Below are 6,012 nucleotides of genomic sequence, written 5' to 3' on the forward strand. Positions count from 1 at the left end.
AAAATATACCTATAATTGACTATGAAATTGTGTTGGTCATATTAAATGTTGCCACTGAGTCATTATACATTATTTGACAACAATATGAAGAATTTATTCAAGAGAAGTTGAGGACAATCGCCCCTGGGAAGAAAAGCATTCTAAAGAGGAGACAGATAACCCCTCCCAGGACACCACAGGCATAGAACACAAAACTGGTTCCAGGGCAGGGGGCCTGGGGTTTCAGAAGGCAGTGCTGTGAGCAGTGTGGAAAGAAAGTCAGTGAAAACAATGGCTAATGGTGGGTATTCAGAGAAGGAACACAGGTTACTTGGAATTTGAGGAGAAGCCAGAAAAGAGAGATTCTAAAAATCAACTCTCAAGACGATTAAGACAATGAAGAGATAAATTAATAAAAGGTATTTTTTAAATTGTCTTCTATGTCAGGCAATACAAACTCCTTTTGCAATCCATATTTGGCTACAACTGTTTATGCATTTCTGGCTGTTTGCATGGATTTCTTATTAAAGTGATCCCATGCTGAGATAGACCACAGAGTAGCTCGGCTTTAAAACAGACATAATTAATGTTTATATGTAATATCTAAAAATAAATTTTAAAAAATATTTTAATCACCAATATTTAATATATTCATCGATTGGCATTAATCCTATTCATTGATAACATAATGTGAAACATGTTACAAATAATCTAATACAGATAGTTTAATAATTTTAAATGACCAGAGAATTACTGGTTTAATGACAATCACATCATCAATTACAAATTTTTATTTTGATATAATAAGTAGTTTTAAATCTCATAGGTAACCACTTTCATTTTTGTATTAAAAATAAAGAGCCACCAAAAAAAATATAGTGGTAGTTGCAATACAAGAACCTATAAAAACGATTACTGGAAAACATTAATTTACATGCCATATATGGCATATTTCAATTTTATGGTTTATGTATTTTAAGCACTTAAACCTATTATTTCAAAAGAAGATTTATTCACATGTAGAGAGAAGAAGATAACCAAAAGTTATATAATAAAATATTGGAATTATGCAAAAAATTTACCTAAATGTCATGATATTAATATAGTTAAAATTGAATTGTAGGAAATGAGGCATTCATTCTATAAGCTTTAGAGTAGGCATCTTATTTTTCAATAAGGCCTCACAAAGAATAAATTACACAGTATTTTTAAATAGTTGATATTTTCCCATCTACTCAATTATTATTTATTTTATTCATTTACATATATTATTTACATATGACTTATACATTTTATGTATATGTGAGATAAATACAGTTTCTACTTTAGTGTGTAATCCTGTGTTGTGTGTGTGTGTGTGCGTGTGCGTGTGTGTGTGTGTGTGTGCACAGAGAATGAGAGTGAGAGAACAGAAAAGTTTCTCACTCTTAGGTGATGGACTGTGCTAATGGTTGTAATCAGCACCCAAACTGGTTAAGTCACATTCAGATACTAGATAAATAACAGATTTTTCCAAGGTTATTAGAAAGAGGAAGAACCAGAATATTGTATGTAAATGAATTCAGTGTTAATTATTGAAAGGCTTAGACTAAATAATGAATATATAATTTATCCTTCACATCAAAAAGGGTAGGAATTTTTTGTTGTACACAGTGATGAAATAAATCCCCCCTACACACACATTGAGGAGTTGATGTGAAGGATACCACATTTAATCTCAGAAGATGGAACATAATAATAATTCATATACAAAAAAATATACAAGAGAGTGAGAGAAAGAAAGAAAGAAAAGAGGAACAAAGGAAAGAGAAAAAGAAAGATCTAGCGGATTATCCCCACACCAACAAGTAGAGGGCAGTAGTGTTTCCCAAAGTAAGAGAAAGCCATCACTTCCTGACCCCTGTTCAAATCACCACCTCCTAGTCATAAGCAATTAGGTTCCAGGCCACCTGAGCTTTGAGTAGGTGAACCTAGAACAGAAGTGATGGAGATTAAAGATGTGTTGGAAGGAACAAGATTGGAAACACTGAAGGTGGGATGAGTTTGGTGGGAACAGGGGAGCCCGGGCTTTACTATGTGCCGGGCCTCCAGGGGGTCTCCGGGAGAAGCTGGACAATGTACCACAGTCTAGAGGACAGTAGCCAGGGCCTCTGTAGGAATATTTGGGTTCATCAGACAAGACTGCAAGTGGTAAGACATAAAGGAATAATACCCATTTATGAGGTGTGTTGGGGTCACTGCCAGGCAAGCAGAAGACAAAGCAGAGCAGTGGTGACAGGCGGCAAAGGGATGGCGACAAAGGTGACAGTCCCCGTGTCTGGGCCCGCATAGGCTTGGCTGTCAGCATGAACTCCTGGGGCCTGAGATTCAAAATTCAAGTGGATCTGATCCTTAAAATCACCACCAGTTCTAGATACACTCTTTAAGTCTATGATTATGCTAAAATACTGTTGCTAAAATCATTTTTACTGGAATAGGCACTGGAATTATTTCATTATACTCATGCTAAAAGTAAAATGTTTGACCTTGTATCTAGCTAGCCACATTTAAAATAAATTAATTTACCTTGAGATTAATAAATGAATAAATACCTTAAAATATAATTTGATTGCAATTTAAGGATTATAGATAGAAATATGTTGAATATTCAAGTTATGTGTGTATAATTTGGCTAGGAAAAAGTCTTATTTTTATTAAAAATCAAAAGATAACAGCTTTTACAAAGATTTGAAAAATTGGAGAAATACAGTTAAGTACAAATGCAATGTTCATGTTTTGTGGACAGATGACCAAATTTTGACTTTATAGAAACACTTCGTGTAGTAAGGAAACTTCAAAGGCATCTGGCGTTAAATCCCCTCGTTAGCATCCCATACCACTCCTACTGCTATGAGATTACATCCCAAGGTTCTGCTTCTCCAGACGCAGTCAGATGCATCTTTAGGCAGCTTGGTTGGTTAGTAAAAAAAAAAAAAAAGAAAGAAATCTTGCTTACATTAATCTAAAATAATTCTCCTAGAAATGTCCTCTCTTTTTCATTCCATTCTGAATTTGCAAGTCTACAAGGAACAAATCAATTGCTTTTTGCACATGAAAGCTTTTGGTGTCTTAAAGAGGAGCCCTCGGATTCCCCTGCAGTACTCACTTCCGTGGATTCAATATCACAAGTCCTTCGAGGAGTCTTCTCCTTTCATACTTCAATTCCCTTTACAATTCTCAGCTCTGAATATCTTCTACTTGCTCAGTATCTCTCTAAAAGTCAGGTGCTCCAAGCTAAACAAAATGTCCCAGCTGAAAAGCAACCAAGTGAGAAGAAAACAGAACCATCACTTCCCTCATTCTATACATTGATCAATACAGCCAAGGTCAGATGAACTTTCCATGGAGGTGTGAACTGCTATGACTCCTATCAATGACATGATTCACTATGTACACATCAATTATTCCTCAATATAGCTTTAAAAAAGAAAAAAAAGGACACATTCTTTTATTTAAATAAAAAGCCATGGGTAGCCATGCCATCTGGATAGGACTGAATTTTCCAGAAATAGTCTACACTCTCTAAAATACACCTTCACTTTCTTTCACTCATGAGGTCGCCTTCTCTCAATACAGAAAGGAAAAGAGCAACCCTACATCCTTCCAAATGTGCAATATGGGCACCTGTTCTGGAGAAGGTATTTGGCACTAAAATTGGCCACTGAAACACACAGCAGCACCCTTTTCTTTGTTGTCTTTTTAAGAGGTCCAGCTCATCAGAATTAGCATCTTCAAAGGTAACAAATCCCGAACATAAGAGTCTTTTTCTATAAGCTGTCCAAAACTTAATTTTATGTGCCAGAAATTTAAGGGAAATGGTATTTGTTTTACTGTTCTGGCACCATTCCCCTCAGTCATTTGAAACACAGAAAATTAAAAGATTTTTTCATCAACAGCACTGAGAAAGAATGGCACTGAATAGAACATTAAAAATATGATATTAATGCAGGATTATCTTTAGTTTCAACTAAATTTCCTATCTCAATCAGTATAGGTGCATGAAGAGCTGTTTCAGAAATAAATAAAACTGCTAATATTCATTATCTTCTTGTTAATTATTGTGTATATGTGTGCTTGTATGTGTAAAAATGAAAGTATCATTAAGAATAAGCTTGTCACTCGATGGTGTGTTTTTATTCTAATCAAAGTCCCCACTGTACTTGTACCTAAAAGGTGTCTGATCTTTTGTGTATCATATTAAGATCTTGATCACAAAATCAGGAAATCAGGCTAATATTCATGCAAATAATCATTTTCCTATGAATCTCACTTAACGAATACATCCATTGCCTTAACTAAAGTTACTCTGAGCAAACAGTTTAGGATAAAAATTCCCTTTTGCATTCAGGAGAATATTCTCAACATGTGTTCAAGAGACCAAAGTAGAGACCCTTTCTGATTCAATCCAGCTCTGCAAGTGCTGGTCACTATTTGTTGGCATAATATTTATTATGCATAAGTGTATTCACCTGTATTTTTCTGCAATGACACTCTTGGCTATGTGGCATTTAAAGTACTGTCTCCCATGGACATGATAGGGCAGCTCCAGAAAACTGTTGTAGAAGCTACATGAACACCACATTCTTTTTCATGGGCTAGTAATTTAACACTTGTGACGTCTTTAGATTATTGAAACACACAAACCCCTGCCAGTTTACTGTTAATGCAGTCTTTCTTTACATGAACTAGAGTCAGCCATTTTAACTGGAAAAGTACTTCAGAGATCATCTAATCCAGTTCACTCTCTCTTTAGATAGAAAATCAAAGCCCAGATGGGTTGATCAGGAAGCCATATAATCCAAAATTATACACCTGGCTCTCTTGAGTTCTTCTCAGTGTCACTACAGCATTTTACCACCCTCTCTGAGGCATAAAAGGTTGAATTAAATATAGAATTTTGAATATTTAAAGAGGCAAAGCACATTTTCTTAGCAGTGGGATATTTTTCCAACTGTGTCTCGTCTCCACCTGCCTAATCTTCATAGAACATTCTCTGCTATCCTCTTTACCTAAATGTCTCCTCCTTTTCTTTTAGAACTCAGCAGAAAGGTCATTTCCTCAAAGAGCCTGTCAGCACCCATATTAATTTGGGTTTGCCTATTAGATAGTTTCCTTTTCACAGCATCACCCCACTTACAAATGCATGTTATTCTGCAGTTGTGTGATTAGTATCTGCCACCCCTACTAGATTCAAAATCAGGTAAGGTCAGGATGGCATCTCTGATTTGCCAGCCAAGTATACCAGCTCTTAGAGCAGAGTTCCAGCACCCAGTAGGTCCTCAGTACATAGTGCTGGATGTCTGAGTCACCCTCTCGAGCCAACTTGTGTAGTTTTGGACTGAATAACAAAGTTGAGAAGACCACTAGAGACATAGGTTACTCCTGATCTGGATTTAGAATTGTTAGAAAGTTTTCATGTAAAGTTCAAGAAAAGATAAAGTTGAAATATGTCCATAGTAATTAAAAATCAAAGTCGTTTCCACAGAGTGACCCTAGGTTGGCTTCCTGTCTCTTTGACCTGTTCTGCTTTTGCCATAACTTTCATATCACTCTGGTGTTCAAAAGGCCTAGAGATCATGGTGAGCACTCCGAGAAACTCAAAATGCATTCAAAAAAAGAAAAGATAAAACCCAAGTTTGCAAGATATATTGCTTCCTCATTCACACTTCATTTGCACTTTCCTCTTTATCCTGTTGCCAACTACTAAAGAAGGTGCAAGTTCATGAGTATCCCAAAACACATTTCAGTGGTAGCATATTTAATGATTATTTTTCTTTATTGGGTTGGTTAGAAAATAATGAACCATTGTATAGGGTTTTTCTGATCTGTCTAAACTCAGCAGTGACTCTTTCTTCTTGTCACTCCTTTGAGTCCTGCTTCTGTTTCACTCCACATCTTCATAAGCTACACGTTATCCTCCCCAACCTCTTTCTTTACCTCTCCTGAGGTTACTTTATGAAAAATTTCTTAAGGCCTTTCTCTTCTCATATATTC

This window comes from Manis javanica, chromosome 3 (genome assembly GCF_040802235.1).
Source record: "Manis javanica isolate MJ-LG chromosome 3, MJ_LKY, whole genome shotgun sequence".
NCBI lineage: Eukaryota > Metazoa > Chordata > Mammalia > Pholidota > Manidae > Manis > Manis javanica.